At 43.9% G+C, this 18479-nt stretch overlaps 1 pseudogene; it reads left to right on the forward strand.

The window, feature by feature from the left end:
* Positions 1-10963: 10963 nt before the first annotated feature.
* On the forward strand, positions 10964-11064 carry LOC119470815 (annotated as a pseudogene).
* The last annotated feature ends 7415 nt before the right edge of the window (positions 11065-18479 follow it).

Here is an 18479-nt window from a genome sequence, read left to right on the forward strand (position 1 = left end):
AAATCCCTGGGACAGAGCACCTGGGAACAAAAAGCAAAATCCTTACAAAAAAGAAAAAAAAAAAAAAAGCTAAACAAATTTACCATAGAACCTAGCAATTCCAGTCCTAGGAATCTACCCAATACAAATAAAAACATTAGTCCACACAAAGACATGTACATGAATGTTCATAGCAGCTCTATTCATAATAATCTCACACTGGAAATAATCCAAATATATATTAACTGGTGAATGGATAAATAAAATGTGGTATATCTGTACAATGTGATGTCATTCAGCAATTAGAAGAGATGAAATATTGATACATGCGAAAACACACGTGGACCTCAGAAGAAGTGTGCTAAGTGGGAGAAGCCAGACATAACAGACTGCATTGTATGATTCCATTTATTTATTTATTTATTTATTTAATTGTGTCTTTTTTGAGATACAGTCTCACTCTTGCTGCCCAGGCTGGAGTGCAGTGGTGCTATCTTGGGTCACTGCAACCTCTACCTCCCGGGTTCAAACGATTCTCCTGCCTCAACCTCCTGAGTAGCTGGGATTACAGGTGCCCACCACCACACCCAGCTAATTTTTCTTGTAATTTTAGTAGAGATGGGGTTTCACCACGTTTGCCAGGTAGTCTTAAACTCCTGACCTCATGTAGTCAGCCCGCCTCAGCCTGCCAAAGTGCTGGGATTACAGGCGTGAGCCACAGTGCCCAGCCTATTTTTATTTTTATTGTTTTTTTTGAGACAGAGTCTCACTCTGTCACCCAGGGTGGAGTATAGCGGCATGATCTCAGCTCACCGCAACTTTCACCTCCTGGGTTCAAGCGATTCTAGTGCCTCAGCCTCCCAAGTAGCTGGGATTACAGGAGCCCACCACCATGCCTGGCTATGTTTTGTATTGTTAGTGGAGATGAGGTTTTACCATGTTGGCCAGGCTGGTCTTGAACTCCTGACCTCAAGAGATTCACCCGGCTTAGCCTCTCAAAGTGCTGGGATTATAGGCATGAGCCACCGCACCCAGCCGTATGAGTCCATTTATATAAAATGTCCAAAGAAAGGCAAATTTCTAGCCACAGAAAACAAAACAGTGGTTGCTTAGTATTGGGAGTGGGAGCAATGATTAACTGTAAATCAGCACAAGAAAACTTTTTGGGGTGATGGAAATATTCTAAAACTGGATTTTGGTGTTAGTTACACAATTCTAGAAATGCATTAAATCTTTGAAATGTACAATGCCAATGGGTGAATATACAGTATATAAATTACATCCCGATAAGTTGTTTATTTAAAGCATAGACTCTTACATTAAGACAACATTTGTATCTATTTAGCTACTGAGTCACTACAGGAATAATACACTTTTGGGGGGTAGAAGGCATGACAAAGTTTGAATTTTTCGGACGTAACCCAAAGGAAAACACGCTAAAGAAATCCTTCAGTTTCTTCCCTTCTCTTTTACTCTCCTTGGTTTATTCATTAAGACCCAGTCTTCTGAAGATGTGCAGTGACCTCTGAGCCATCAATCACTTAAAGGTAAAGAGGTCCCAGGTGTACTTTTAGAATAATGGGTTCAATTCCAAAGTAAAGCATGAAGGGAGGACCAATTGCCCAGATCCAGGTCATCAGTAGGCCAGAGCCTCCTGTCCTACTTCAAAGTGAGTATCTTGAATTACTTGAAACTCCAAGACTAGGTTGTTAAACAATGCAGTAAGACCAATATCCAAATTTAAGTTAGGTGTGAGACCTAGGGCTTCAGATGTCAACAATACCAACATAATCGTCACCACTGTCATAAAGTGGGCTCTCTCCAGATACCCTTGGAAACAGTATACCTGGAAAGTCAACTCTTTTCCATAGTTTTCTGCAATAATATACTGATCCCTATCAACAGTTGCAGTTACCATACAGATAATTAAAAGACATCAATATTTTTAATTTTAAAATGCAGTTTTTATCAATATACGACAGATACAGAAAAGCAAGCATATCATAAGTGCTCAATGAATTTTCAAAGGTAACGTCCCTTCTATAACACCAGCAAGGTTGAGAAACGGAAGTTCACCATCACCCTGGAAGCCCCTCATAAGCCCCTCCCAGCTATCACACTTACTTTCTTCCTCAAAGATAACCACTATTCTGATTTTTGTTTTGTTTTGTTTTGTTTTTTGAGGCAGAGTCTAGCTCTGACCTCCAGGCTGGAGTGTAGTGGCGTGATCTTGGCTCACTGCAAACTCTGCCTCCCAGGTTTAAGAGATTCTCCTGCCTCAGCCTCCCGAGTAGCTGGGATTACAGGCACTTGCTACCATACCCAGCTAATTTTTGTATTTTTAGTAGAGATGTGTTTTCACCATGTTGGCCAGTCTGGTCTTGAACTCCTGACCTCATGATCTTCCTGCCTCAGACCCCCAAAGTGCTGGGATTACAGGCGTGAGCCACCGTGCTCAGCCATGTTCTGACTTTTAACACCATACATTTGTTTGCCCAATTCTGAACTTGATGTAAATGGACTCAACCATACTGTATGCACTCACTTGTATCTGACTTATATTATACTGTACATAAATCAACCATAGTCTCTTATATGTGAATATATCACTTGTATGTGCATATATTCTCTTGTAGTGAATATATTACAATTTATTTATTCATTCTATTATGGATGTACATTTGTATTGCTTCCAGGGTTTTGGCTGTTATGAATAATCTGCTAGAAACATTTTTCGATTTGTTTTTTGTGCGCATCTCTTGACGTTTCTGTTGAGAATATACCTCGGAATGGATGTTGGGTGCTAGGGTATGTTTATGGTTAGCTTTAGTGTACATCATTTTATTTTGCTAAAATCTAGAAAGCCACTTGAAGTGATGTAAGTGTAAACATACCTAAATGGAGAAATCTCCTGCATGTAAACACACGTTCATTCTTCATCAGAACTGACCTGAGCAAACACTGTTATAGGCAGGACAACTGAGTATCCGTCATGAAGTTAGTGGAGTGTGGTGTCTCACAAACATCACATCGGAAGCCATCACCTCCTGTGGGGTTCAGGCGAGCTTTCTGGCACCCCTGCCAGCTCCCTTCAGTGGCGTCTGGATGAACAAAGCTCATAGCCCCACCCTGGCTTTGATACAATGGAAAACGTTAGGTGTGTTCCGTTTCCCTGCAACGTCTGGAAATTTTTTTCTGTCTTTTTCTTTCTTGTTTTTTTAGACAAGATCTGTCACCCAGGCTGGAGTGCAGTGGTGTGTTCTTGGCTCACTGTAGCCTCAACCTCCTGGGCCCAGGTGATCCTCCCACCTCAACCTCCTGAGTACCTTGGAATACGGCATGTGACACCACATCTGGCTGATTTTTTTTTTTTTTTTTTTAAATAGAGGCAGGGTTTTACTATGTTGTCCAGGCTGGTCTCAAACTCCTGGGCTCAAGCGATCCACCTGCCTTGACTTCCCAAAACGCTGGAATTTTCCAACTTATTTTTCATTTAAAAACAAAAATGCCTGGGGCAATTATTAGCACACAATACCAGGCTGAGCCTCTCCGTTCCTAGAGGACACATGTCTGCTGCTTTCTGGAGCTTGGTGGTCTACCTCCTGACAGGGCTAAAAGCTCTTGCCAGTGACTGGTTCTTCTGGGTGGCTGTGGGCTCATAATCTACCCCATGTCACAGTCCACCTCTGCCAGGATTTGAATTCAAGCCAGGGCACCTGGATTCAGCCCACATGCTTCTAGTAGGATATGTTCATGGCCCAGGTTAATCTTAATAAACCAGTGTTTGCCCCCAGTGAAACTTGCCAGGGAGTTTCTACATCAGTTTCACTGCATGGTCTCTGAACTGGTGTTTGGAGATGACTTTTTATGAAAACGAGGATCCATTTGGCTTGCTGCCTATCTGTGGAAGTCGAAGCGTTAGCCAGAATTCCCAGACCTCAGAGGCCTATACACCTTAATAGGGCAGACTGCGGAAAGTGCTGTATCTTGTTTTCTTTTAACTTCTCTATAAATTTTGATTCCTTCTGTAGCTGCTTGTTCTTTTCCACGTCTCTGGGGTATTTGCTAGTACACAGAAGAAACAGCTTCTTGAATAATGTCCATTACAGTTTTGTATTTAAATGACAAACAATGACATATTTTCTTTCTTTCTTTCCTCTTTAGAGACAGGGTCTTGCTCTGTCGCCCAGGCCAGAATACACTGGCGTGATCATAGCTCACTGCAGCCTAGAACTCCTAGGTTCAAACAATCCTCCTGCCTCAGCCTCGCAAGTAGCTGGAACTACAGGCACGTACCACCATGCCTGGCTAATTTTTAAATTGTATTTTTTTTATAGAGTGGATGTCTTGCTATGTTGCCCAGGATGGTATCGAACTCCTGGCCTCAAACAATCTTCCTCCCTCAGCCTCCTAAAGTTCTGGGATTACAAGCATGAGTCACTGCACCCAGCCTATTTTATTTCTTTTCTACCATACTCTAATGCTGCAAAGACAGCAGCTGCAGTGCTGGATTTTAGCATTGGAGAACTTATCATATACTTTTTACTTTCTGTTTTTGCTTGTTTTGAAAGTTGTCACAACTTTTGACATTCTTATTTACTAGTAGTAGAGAAGAAATTATATTCTCCAAGCTCAGATGGGCTTCCTGAATTTGGCTCTGTTTTTCATGTTTTTAGAAATTATTGACATGTACTAGGACTACTCAGGACAGGACTTGTGAAAAACTTGTCGGCCAATTGCAGTGGCTCACGCCTATAATCCCAGCACTTTGGGAGGCCGAGGTGGGCGGATCACCTGAGGTCAGGAGTTCAAGACCAGCCTGGCCAACACGGTGAAACCCATCTCTACAAAAAATACAAAAATTAGCTGGGCGTGGTGGCACATACCTGTAATCCTAGCTACTTGGGAGGCTGAAGCATGAGAATCACTTGAACTCAGGAGGCAGAGGCTGCAGTGAGCCAAGATCACGCCACTGCACTCCAGCGCCTGGGTGACAAAGTAAGATTCTGTCTCAAAAAAACAAAACAAAAAAACTTGTCATTGACAAGGTCAAATGACAAATATTCACTACAAGCAGATATAGAACAACCAATCACCTACTTGCTTAGGTTTAAAATGGAAAGAAATTATTTTTGATTATATATTTTGGGATAAGTTAACATTTTTAAAGCATTATCTATTGCAGGCTGGGCGCAGGGTCTCATGCCTGTAATCCTAGCACTTTGGGAGGCTGAGGCAGGCAAATCACTTGAGCTCAGGAGCTCAAGACCAGCCTAGGCAATATGGCAAAACCCCATCTTTACAAAAAATACAAAAATTAGCCAGGTGTGGTGGTGTGTGCCTATATTCCCAGCAACTTGGGAGGCTGAGGTGGGAGATGGTTTGGGTCTGGGAGATGAAGGCTGCAGTGAGCCGAGATCATGTCACTGCACTCCAGCCTGGGCAATAGAATGAGACCCTGTCTCAAACAAAGAGTACTATTTATTGATTGCATAAGATGCAATACAATAAATACAAATCACTCAGCATTGGAAGCCTAAGTAGGCAATACAAGGGGGAATGCTTTATCAAGAGGTCAGTTTTCTCAGATTTTAGGTCAGTTTTCAGTATATGTTTGGGATGATCCTTATATGAGTGACATAGGTAGCTTTTTTGATTGTTGTTACCAGTTCTCATTCATTCATTTTTTTAAAAAATAGCAGTATTGAGATAGAATTCACATACTTTATAATTCACCCATTTAAAGTGTACAATTCAATGGTTTTTAGTATATTCACACAGATACACGCAATCATCGCCACAATTTTAAAACATTTCATCACTTCAAAAGAGGAACCTCATATCTGTTAGCCATCAGTCCTCTATTTCCCCACCCTACCCTAAGCAACCACAAGTCTACTTATCTAGTCTGGGCATAGATTACAGTTCACGCCTGCGGGAGGCTGAAGCAGGCAAATCACCTGGTCCGGAGTTCGAGACCAGCCTGGCCAACATGGTGAAATCCCGTCTCTACCAAAAATATAAAAATTAGCTGGGCATGGTGACACGTGCTTGTAATCCCAGCTACTAAAGAGGCTGAAGCAGGAAAATCGTTTGAACCTGGGAGATGGAGGTTGCAGTGAGCCAAGGTCGCACCATTGCACTCTAGCCTGGGCGACAGAGTGAGACTGTCTCTCAAAAAGAAAAAAAAAAAAACAACAACAAACAACCAAAAAACCAGAACCAAATCTGCTTATTTCATTTTGGTCTTTATAGATATCCCTATTCTGGATTTTCATATAAACGAACCACATAAGATGTAGGTTTTTATGGCAGGCTCTTTCACTTAGCACAGAGTTTTCAAGGCTCATACAAGTTGTAGCAGGTATCAGTACTTCATTCCTGTGTCTGGCCAAATAATATTCCATTGTATGGTTTTGAGTCTAAAACGCAAACATTGAGGAGCTGGGATGGATCGACACATTTGGCCATAGGATGGGGAGTAGAGGAAGTTGATCTGTAGGGGGACATGAAATGAAACAGCCGTGGCTGGAGGAACAGAGGTGAGCAGCCAAGAGACCTGTGGGCTAGCCGCTAGGGCGGTGCGAAAGTCACCGTGGGTTTTGCCATTACTTTTAGTGGGAAGATCAGTTCTTTGTTCCTTTGTGTTTCTGATCCCAGCTGCCTTCTTGACCTGGGTTGCATGAGGGACGCTTGCGTCTTTGAAACAGCAAGAATATTACTTACATAATCACATAACACTTGTTGAATCCTTACTAGACACCAGCGCTGGTCTGAGTATTTTGCTCATTTCGTCTTCACAACAGCCCTGTGACATAACTACCATTTTAATCACCATTTGACAGCTGAGGATACTGAAGTGCACATGATTGATAACTTGCTCAACTCTCATGGGGGTCCCTTGGGACCAGCATCCAGGTAGGGCTCTGTGGGTGGCATTTGGGAGAGGTAGCCTTGCCAGAGGACGCTGAGGGAGAATCAGGGACCCCACAGCTATGTATTAACCTGAGGGAGGTCCCCAGGGGTGGAACAAGAGCATGTCTCCAGGCAAATTAGCATTTTCCCAAGTAGGCATTAGTGTCACTGTTGTGTCCCCACTGCCACCCACTGTCCCCCCATCAGTGGGGTGGAAAGGAAAGGTCTGGGGTTTGTGGGTACAGCCTCTCCCCACATCAGGCCTGGGTCCTGCGGGTAGGGTGCTGTGCTTCCTGCCACAGCCCTTGCAAAGCCGGCCCCTCTCACCTCATGCCTCTGGAGGCAGGCCTGAGCAGGCAGAGCGGCAGGAGAGGGTGAGCCAGGTGACAGTCGCTGCAGGCGGCTCTAGGGGACGGTACTGGGCATTCCTTCTTCCACAGAGTACGGTGGTTGATTCTGCCTAGGGTAGCCAGGCAGCCTCATCACACTGGAAGGGGTAGTTGGATATTTAGTGTTGAGCTGCCCAGGGACATCAGGGCACACATTCAAAAGCTGAGGTGCCCTGGGGAAAAAAACAACTCACTAATCCACTTAAAACCCTAAGCTAGGCCAGGTGCAGTGGCTCACACCTGTAATCCCAGCACTTCTGGAGGCTGAAGCAGGCGGATCACTTGAGGTCAGGAGTTTGTGACCAGCTTGGCCAACATGGAGAAACCCTGTCTCTACTAAAAATACAAAAATTAGCCAGGAGTAGTGGTTCACACCTGTAATACCAGCTACTTGGGGGGCCGAGGCACCAGAATCAATTGAACTTGGGAGGTGGAGGTTGCAAGGAGCTGAAATTGCACCATTGCACTCCAGCCGGGGCGACAGGGTGAGGCTCCATCTCAAAACAAAACAAAACAAAACAAAACAAAACCCTGAGCTGAAACCAACGTACACTTACGTTTGAGTCAGCACAGACATGGGTCAGGGCCAGCTTCACCAGGCTGCCTGCACAGTTTGTTTGCATGGGCCAGCTTGGCCCTGAGACCTTCAGGTTGATGACTGTCTTGAGAGCTGCCTGAGCACATCCTGAGACTTGCCCAGAAGGATCCACCTGGGGACATGGACCGCCCCCGAGAGTCCTCTCTGAGGGATGACCTAGCTCATTTACTTTTCTGAGTCAGCTTCCCTGTGACTGTCCATTTTCCCTCTGCTCTGGGGGTGCAGCAGCTTCTCTCTTCACAGTTGCCATCAGCCTCTGGTCTCCTGGAGACCGCTCTGCTCCACACCCAGAGCAGCCTGAGGAAGAGGCCGGTGGCCCCGCCCTCACTGCCTTCTGTCCTGAACCCAGCTGCATCAGGCAGACCCATGTGCAATGCTGATATGTGACCATTTGACCTATAAAAATGATTTTCCCATAGGTCAATTTGGATTTCTTTCTTTCTTTTTTTCTTTCTTTTTTTTTTTTTAATGAGACAGTGTCTTGCTCTGGTCACACAGACTCCCCAGAGATTGTAAAGGATAATATTTTCTGTGCAGGCCTGCCTTTCTTGGGGCCTTTTATTAATAGGGAAATTTGTGGCCAGGTGCGGTGGCTCATGCCTGTAATCCCAGCACTTTGGGAGGTCGAGGCAGGCACATCACTTAAGGTCAGGAGTTTGAGACCAGCCTGGCCAACATGGTGAAATCCCGTCTCTACTAAAAGTACAAAGGTTAGCCAGGCGTGGTGGCTCACACCTGTCATCTCAGCTGAGACTTTCCCACTCTCTGCCAGCTCTTAAAAAAATGACCATGAAAATGAGCACAATTATTTTTCTGCACACAAGAAAAGACCATTCTCCTGCCTCAGCCTCTCAATCTCGGCTCGCTGCAACCAAGATTGCACTGAGCCGAGGTTGGGAGGCTGAGGCAGGAGAATCGCTTGAACCCTGGAGGCAGAGGTTTCAGTGAGCTCAGATCGCACCACTGCACTCCAGCCTGGGCAACACAGTGAGGCTCTGTCTCAAAAAGAAAAATTAGGGAACTTGGAGGATTGTCTCCCAAGGCTACCATGCCTTCCAACTTCCAACTGGTCCAGCTGGACCAGACGGCTTCCCTCGGACAGCAGGTGGAAGGAAGCCCCATCCTGGGGCTCAGTCTCTGCTCCCCCTCTTCTGGTCTCTCCTGGCTGCGCTTTCATTTCATCTCTCGGCCCCGCCCTGCCTCTCGCCGCCTTCCCATGAGTGCCTCCAAGGAGTCCCACAGCTGGGGCTTCCTGCCTGACCTGGCGGTCACCTCCTGCCTGTGTCCTGGAGGCTCCTGGGTCCAGCCCCCACCCCTGGCCCATTGCTCTCTGTCCTGAGTGTTTTGCCCACAACATTTTTCCTGGCCAGGCTGATAAGTCCAGAAAAGTTCCGTTTCCTTATCTGCACTGCGGCTTTCTCTTGAAGTCAGGTGTCTCACACTGCAGGGGCCAGCTTTGGAAGCCTGAGGGGCTTGATTGCTGCCTCCTGTTTTCTTCCTGTTCCGGAGCCCCGCAGAGGCTGTCTCTATGTCAGGCATGAGTCCTTGCTGGCCTTGCTCTGAGACCCGGTCCAGGCCGCACGTTGCTCAGGGGCCCGTACGGGCAGAGGGCAAAGGACAGCCGGCCACCCCACCGAGTCCTGCCTCCTCAGGGTCTCTCTCTATCTCCCCTCAAGTGGCCTGCCCCCACCCAGGGACCCCCATCAATGGATCTCGTCTGAATTTCCACCCAGGGCCTTCACAGGGAATCTGGTTAGAGATCAGAGGGGCTGCCAGGCACAGGGGCGCAGCCCATGCTGAGCTGTCCTGAGATAAGGGTGGCTTCCGCCTGGGCAGCGGCCACTGCCCCGGGCCTCTCCTGACTGCCATGGGCCTGGACAGCAGGAGCTGTCCTTGTGCCCCTGTGGGTCCTCAGAATGCTTGCAGATTTCACAGCCTGTACCCTGCCACTGGGCCAACAGTGACCAACTCAACCAGACATTCCGGGGACCCCTCTTTCCACATGCCCTCCTTTGTCACTGGCTGCTTGTTCATTCAACCACTCGAGTCATTCACTAAGAATGCACTGAATACCTACTACGTGCCAGGTACCATGTTAGGCCTTAGGGACATAGTGGTGAATAGGACAAGGACCTGCCAGAGCTCAAAGTCTAGTGGGAGCATGAGTAAAGAAACCAATGATTCTCTAAGTGGGGTCTGTGTACTGGGGTCCTGCCCGGCCAGGATTGAGAGAAATGTTGAGAAACTTCTATAGGAATTTGACAGAGAAAGTTTTTGTTTATTGAGTCTAGTTATAAAAAAAAAAAATCAGGTTTTTATTGTTTGTCTTTTTTTGATTTCATTTTTCTAGTACTTTTTTTTTTTTTTTTTTTTTTTTTTTTTTTTTTTTTTTTTTTTTTTTTTTTTTTTTTTTTTTTTTTTTTTNGAGGTGGAGTCTCTCTCCGCCCAGGCTGGAATGCAGTAGTGCAACCTCAGCCCACTGCAACCTCTGCCTGCCGGGTTCAAGTGATTCTCCTGACTCAGCCTCCCAAGTAGCTGGGATTACAGGTATGCACCACCTGTAAAATACCCAGCTAATTTTTTGTATTTCTAGTAGAGACAGGGTTTCACCTTGCTGGCCAGGCTAGTCTTGAACTCCTGACCTTGTGATCTGCCCGCCTCAGGCTCTCAGAGTGCTGGGATTACAGGCGTGAGCCACCGCATCTGGCTTTATTTTATTTATATATATTTTTTGAGACAGACTCTTGCTCTGTTGCCCAGTCTGGAGTGCAGTGTTGTGATCTTGGCTTCTTCTGCTGCTATAAGGTGAAGCCAAGGCAGGCCAGCTAGCAGGGGCAGGGGTCCGATCAGCAGCAGCAGCTGTGGGTGAGTGTCTGAAGGATTCCAGGAGGAAGTGTTCTTGTGCAGTAAAAGCCGCCCAGATTTGAAGGGAGCCCAGAGCAACATGTGTGGTTGGCATATCCTTCCTTTTTCTGATTGCAAAGCAAAAGACAGCTGTAGCCTGGCTCCATCAGGGGACTCAAGTGTCCCATCCAGAAGGACATCGTGATAGCAGCATCTCACCAACAGTGCAAGCCCCTCCTCACTTTAGCTGCGTGCATACTACAATTGGAACGATACGGAGAGGATTAGCATGGCTTCTGTGAGAGGATGACACACATTCATGAAGCACTCCACATTAAAAAAAAAAGTCAAGCCTGAGACAGGTTTTTCAGAGCAGCTTTTTCGCAAAGGTTTAGCACGCAAATCCTTTTGAAGAAATGAAACTGTTTGTGCCTTGGACACTTGCTGATTGAGATAAGATGCTGCCAAGATGAAATTCCATTTATGGAAAGATTTCTTTGAAAATACTATGTTGTGCAACCAGAAAAATAAAAAATCTAAAGAATGGAAAAGGGAATTTCAACTCATAATTTTTCCGAGAATAAGAGTAGGGCCTGGGTCACAGACACGTTGCTTTCTCTGACCTATCAGTTGATATGTGCGGGCTACAAAAACGTGGCAATGGGTGTCCTTGCCAATGATATGGAGGCTCCAGAAGTTTCTAAAGTATCTTGTAAATCTCCAAAAGGAAAAGCACATGATTATACATAATTTTACAATTGTGGTTTCTGTATTCTTTTTTTTTTTTTTAAATGTAGCCTGGGAAACATAGCAAAACATCTCTACCCACACAAACACACACACAAATTAGCTGGGCGTCATGGCACATGCCTGTAAGTCCCAGCTACTCAGGAGGCTGATGCAGGAGGATCAGTTGAGCCCAGGGTTCAATTATTCAAGGCTGCAGTGAGTTATGATCATACCACTGAACTCTAGCCTGGGCAACACAGTGACACCCTGTCACAAAACAGACAAACACAAAATGTGGTAAGCTGCAATTGAGATCTATTTACAAATTGGTGTATGTCTGCAATCAGAGTGCTATATTTCTTCTCTTTGCATTCTGCTACCTTGACATGGAAGAGTTTGCCAGGCTACTTTCATTGTTACATATTACAGAAAATTGCTGCAAATCATTTACAAAAATGGTTTAGGCAGGTTTAAATGAGACAACGTGAGCAGGGATCACCATAGCAGATGGGAGGCAGGACTAGACTGCAGCTCTGACTCGGGTGGGCAGAGCAGTGCTCGGAGGCTCATACGGTGAATTTTAGCTCCAGATTGACTGCAAGAACAAACCGGCAATCTCGAGAGAACACACAAACTCTCTGAAGGAAGCGGACTGCCCCTGCAGGACCCAGGAGACACCCCAAATACTGTGAGCAACCCAACTGCAGAAGTGGGAAAGGGAGATCCTTTTCTCCTCAACACATGCCCCCACCAGAGAAACTGAAGGTCTGTTTGCGGGAGACGTCTCTGACCTTAACTGGAACTGAGGCAAGTTAGAGAGCCAAGCGAAATACAGGGGTAGAGGAAGCAGTGAAAGGCCTTGGGAGCACACTGGGTCCCTAAGCAGGCCATTCCTGCCCAGCACCACAGGGATCCATTGGGAGGGCAGCTAGAGGAGGGGTGGAGGGGATGCCACAGGGAGAAGGAAATCTCCATCTGAACTGGGGCAAGAAGCCTCCGGGCCAGAACTTGGGGGAGGACATGAATCCAGTGTGCAGGCTCCACAGGCCTCGCAGCTGGGAGGCAGGTAGCCTGGGGTAAGTTCTCAAGCCTGAGTCGCCCAGTGAGACCAGCACTTTGGTTTGTGTGGGAGCTGGGTAAGGCCTGTGACTGCCAGCTTTCCCCTACTTCCCTGACAACCTGCATGACTCGGCAGAGGCAGCCATAATCCTCCTAGGTACACACTCCAGTGGCCTGGGAATCTCACCGCCGTCCCCCACAGCAGCCGCAGCAAGACCCGCCCAAGGAGAGTCTGATCTCAGACACGCCTAGTCCTGCCCCACCTGATGGCCCTTCCCTACCCATCCTGGTTGTGAAGACAAAGGGCATACGCTCTTGGGAGTTCTAGGGCCCTGCCCACTGCTGGTCCCTCTCCATGCTACCACAGCTGATGCTCTCTGGAAAGTGCCACCTCCCGGCAGGAGGCCAACCAGCACAAAATAGAGCATTAAACCACCAAAGCTAAGAACCCTCACAGAGTCCATTGTACCCTCCTGCCGCCTCCACTGAAACAGGCAGTGGTATCTATGGCTGACAGACCCATAGATGGTTCACATCACAGGACTCTGTGCAGACAACCCTCCAGTGCTAGCCTGGAGCCGGGTAGACCCAGAAGACAGACAACAATCACTGCCGTTTGGCTCACAGGAAGCCACATGCATAGAAAAAGGGAGAGAGTACTACATCAAGGGAACACCCAGTGTGACAAAAGAATCTGAACAACAGCCTTCAGCCCAGACCCTCCCTCTGACAGAGCCTACCCAAATGAGAAGGAACCAGAAAGCCCACTCTGGTAATATGACAAAACAAAGCTCTTTAACCCTCCTCAGTCCCCCCCTCCAATCACACTAGTTACCAGCAATGGAACCAAACCAGGAAGAAATTCCTGATTTACCTGAAAAAGAATCCAGGAGGTAGTTATTAAGCTAATGAGGGAGGCACCAGAGAAAGGTAAAGCCCAATGCAAGGAAATCCAAAAAACGGTACAAGAAGTGAAGGGAGAAATATTCAAGGAAATAAATAGCTTAAAGAAAAAACGATAAAAAGTTCAGGAAACACTGGACATGCTTTAGAAATGCAAAATGCCCTGGAAAGTCTCAGCACTAGAATTGAACATGTTGAAGAAAGAAATGCAGTCTGAAGACAAGGTCTTCAAATTAACCCAATCCAACAAAGACAAAGAAAAAAAAGTAAGAAAATATGAACAAAGCCTCCGTGAAGTCTGGGATTATGTTAAACAACCAAGCCTAAGAATAATCGGTGTTCCTGAGGAAGAAGTGAAATCTAAAAGTTTGGAAAACACATTTGGGGGACTAATCAAAGAAAACTTCCCTGGCCTTGCTAGAAACCTAGACATCCAAACACAAGAAACACAAAGAACACCTGGAAAGCTCATTGCAAAAAGATCATCCCCTAAGCACATTGCCATCAGGTTATCCAAAGTTAAGACAAAGGAAAGAATCTTAAGAGCTTTAAGGTAACTTATAAAAGAAAACCTATAGATTAACAGCGGATTTCTCAGCAGAAACCCTACAAGCTAGAAGGGATTGGGGTCCTACCTTCAGCCTCCTTAAACAAAACAATTATCAGCCAAGAATGTTGTATCCAGAGAAACTAAGCATCATATGTGAAGGAAAGATACAGTATTTTTCAGACAAACGAATGCTGGGAGAATTTGCCACTACCAAGCCACCACTACAAGAACTGCTAAAAGGAATTTTAAATCTTGAAACAAATCTTGGAAACACATCAAAACAGAATCTCTTTAAAGCATAAATCACACAGGCCCTATAAAACAAAAACCCAAGTTAAAAAGCAAAAACAACAACAACAAAAACCAAACAACAAACAACACGATGAATGCAATGGTACCTCACATCTCAATACTAACACTGAATGGAAATGACCTACATGCTCCACTTTAAAGACGCAGAACAGCAGAATGGATGAGAACTCACCAACCATCTGCTGCCTTTAGGAGACTCACCTAACACACAAAAACTCATATAAACTTAAAGGGGTGGAAAAAGGCATTTCATGCAAATGGACACCAAAAGTGAGCAGGTGAAGCTATTCTTATGTCAGACAAAACAAACTTTAAAGCAATAGCAGTTGAAACAGACAAAGAGGGACATTATGTAATGGTAAAAGGCCTTGTCCAACAGGCAAATATCACAATCTTAAACATGTATACACCTAACACTGGTGTCCCCAAATTTATAAAACAATTACTAATAGACCTAAGAAATGAGATAGACAGCAACACAATAATAGTGAGGGACTTCAATACTCCACTGACAGCACTGGACAGGTCATCAAGACAGAAAGTCAACAAAGAAACAAAGACTTTGTAACAAATGGGCTTAACAGATATATACAGAGCATTTCATTCAACAACCACAGAATGTACATTCTACTGAACAGCTCATGGAACTTTCTACAAGATAGACCATATGATAGGCCATAAAACAAGCCTCAATAAATTTAAGAAAATTGAAATTATATCAAGCACTCTCTCAGACCACAGTGGAATAAAACTGGAAATCAACTCCAAAAGGAACTTTCAAAACCATGCAAATACACGGAAATTAAATAACCTGCTCCTGAATGAGCATTGGGCCAAAAACGAAATTCAGATGGAAATTAGAAAATTATTCAAACTAAAAAACAATAATGACACAACCTATCAAAAGTTCTGGGATACACCAAAGGCAGTGCTAAGAGGGAAGTTCATAGCCCTAAACACCAACATCAAAAAGACTGAAAGAGCACAAGCTGATGATCCAAGGTCACACCTCAAGGAACTAGAGAAACAAGAAAAACCAAACCCGAACCCAGCAGAAGAAAGAAAATAACCAAGATCAGAGCAGAGCTAAATGAAATTGAAACAAAAAAAAAAGATAAGTGGAACAAAAAGCTGGTTCTTTGAAAAGATAAATGAAATTGATAGACCATGAGCAAGATTAATCAAGAAAAGAAAGAAAATCCAAATAACCTTATTAAGAAGTGAAATAGGAGATATTACAACTGACACCACCGAAATGCAAAAGATCATTCAAGGCTACTATGAACACCTTTATGCACATAAACTAGAAAACCTAGAAGAGATGGATAAATTCCAGAAAAAATACAAGCTTCCAAGCTTCAGTCAGGGAGAATTAGATACCTTGAACAGATCAATAACAAGCAACAAGATTGAAATGGTAATAATAATAATAATAATAAACTACCAACCAAAAAAAAGTCCAGGACCAGATAGATTCACAGCAGAATTCTAGCAGACATTCAAAGAATTGGTACCAATCCTTTTGACACTATTCACAAGATAGAGAAAGAGGGAACCCTCCCTAAATCATTCTATGAAGCCAGCATCACCCTAATACAAAAACCAAGAAAGGACATAACCAAAAAAATCCAAAACTACAGACCAATATCCCTGATGAACATAGATGCTAAAATCCTTAACAAAATACTAACTAACCGAATCCAACGACGTATCAAAAAGATGATCCACCGTGATTAAGTGGTTTCATACCAGGGATGCAGGGATGGTCTAACATAAGCAAGTCAATAAATGTGATGCACCAGATAAACAGAATTAAAAACAAAAATCATGGCTGCTCATGGTGGCTCACGCCTGTAATCCCAGCAGTTTGGAAGGCTGAGGCGGGTGGATTACCTGAGGTGAGGAGTTCAAGACCAGCCTGGTTAACATGGCAACACCCCGTTTCTACTAAAAATACAAAAAATTCACTGGGGTGGTTGCACATGCCTGTTATCCCAGCTACTCAGGAGGCTGAAGCAGGAGAATTGCTTGAACCCGGGAGGCAGAGGTTGCTGAGTGAGCTGAGATCATGCCATTGCACTCCAGCCTAGGTGATAGAGCAAGACTCTGTCTCAAAACAAACAAACAAAAATAAAAGAAAACCTAGCATTTGCAGTGATCTGGATGAGACTGGAAACTATTATTCTATGTGAAGTAACTCAGGAATGGAAAACCCAACATCATATGTTTTCATTGATATGTGGGAGCTAAGCTACAAGGACACAAAGGCATAAGAAGGATACAGTGGACCTTGGAGACTTGGGGGGAAAGTTGGGAGGGGGCGAGGGATAAAGACTACAAATATGGTACAGTGTACACTGCTCAGGTGATGGGTGCACCAGAATCTCACAAATCACTAAAGAACTTACTCATGTAACCAAATTCCACCTGTACCCCAATAACCTCTGGAAAAATAATAAATAAATAAATAAATAAAAAGTTAACATCAAAAAAAGAAAGAAAGAAGAAATACAGACAAAAATAAATAAATTAGGCAACTCCATAACCATTTTTATTCTTGAAAAAGAATTACGTTGTGTGTGGGGGTATTTTCTTTTCTTTTCTTGTTTTGTTAAGAGACAGGGTCTCGCTCTGTTACCTAGGCTGGTGTGCAGTGACACCATCATAGCCTCGAACTCCTAGGATCAGGCAATCCTCTCACCTCAGCTTCCCAAATCACTGGGATTATATCCATACCCGGCCTGTGAAGGGAATTACCTAAATGAGTTTGAAAGTTTAAGTCATGTCCTACAAACAGGTGATTTCAGCCTCTTAGGCTTGCCAGGAAGCTCTTAATACAAGTTTGCTAGGTAAATTCCTGTGAAACCATGGCCTGTCAGCTATCCAAAACATACTTTGTAATTTCTCTGAACTCATTTCATTAATTCTCAAAATGATCATGGAAGATCTATTGTCATTTTCTTAAATAATTAAAGTATAAAATGCTTATTGAATAAACAATCAATACGTGATGTGAACAGTCATGCTTTGTTGGTGGGAATGTAAAATTGAGACTACCTTCCTGGCAATTTGGCACTCTGCAAGAGTTCCAGAAATTTTATATCCCCTTATTCTTCTAAAACTCTTTCCCAAGGATAAATCAGAGAAAACGACAAAAATTTTTGTTCAAGAATATTTGCTGCTACGATATTTATAAAAATGAAAACTTAGAACCATCCCAAAATTCTGATAACAGAGACTTTGTGAAATAAATTTTAGTGCATTCACTTGATGCAATATCGTAAAGCTGCTAAATGTTCACAATATAATATTATTTTTAAAATGAGGCACACAAAATTATATTTACAGTGTGATCCCGCTTTTTTTGGTTAAATATTCACATGTAACATACAGATACACTGACAAGGACTCATACAAGACTATTATGAGTAATTATCTTTGGGTGATGGATTATGGATTTTTTTTTATTTTCTGTAGTTTTTAAATTCTCTACAATAAATAGATATTACTTCTAAAATAAGTGATACTTATTAAAAAGCAAAAATGAAAATATTTAAAAATCAACCATCCAATACCATTCCATTTTCATGACTTACGTATATTTAAAAGACTGTAATCATGAAATGATCTTAGCTAAAATTTTAGAGACTTTTAATCAAGAGTATTTCTGAAATAGTCTATTGATCCATAGAAAGTGTGGTCGATGGGCTTAATTAGTGCCTTTCTTTTCTTTTCTTCTTTAGATGGAGTTTTGCTCTTGTTGCCTCACCCAGGCTGGAGTGCAGTGGCACAATCCTGGCTCACTGCAAGCTCCACCTTCCGGGTTCAAGTGATTCTCCTGCCTCAGGCTCCCTAGTAGCTGATATTACAGGTGCATGGCACCATGCTTGGCTAATTTTTAGTAGAGACGGGGTTTTACCATGTTGGCCAGGCTGGTCATGAACGATTAGTGCCTTTCAATCACATAAGTTATCTGGCTCATGACATTGTCTTGACTAACCCAATGGAAAAAAATCTTCTTTGGTCCAATACACTAACTACCACTAATCTCACTGGTGACAAGAAGCTCCTGATAAGGATGGGCTGAAAAGGTGAAAATGAGGGCAAGTTTTGGGATTTAACTTCACTGAAACCTTTTTCTTTGAAGGACTGGATATCTGATCTGATGTCGTTTACTTCAGATCTTTGAACAAATCATTAC

The sequence above is a fragment of the Cebus imitator genome, unplaced genomic scaffold (genome assembly GCF_001604975.1).
Source record: "Cebus imitator isolate Cc_AM_T3 unplaced genomic scaffold, Cebus_imitator-1.0 Scaffold41, whole genome shotgun sequence".
NCBI classification, from domain to species: domain Eukaryota; kingdom Metazoa; phylum Chordata; class Mammalia; order Primates; family Cebidae; genus Cebus; species Cebus imitator.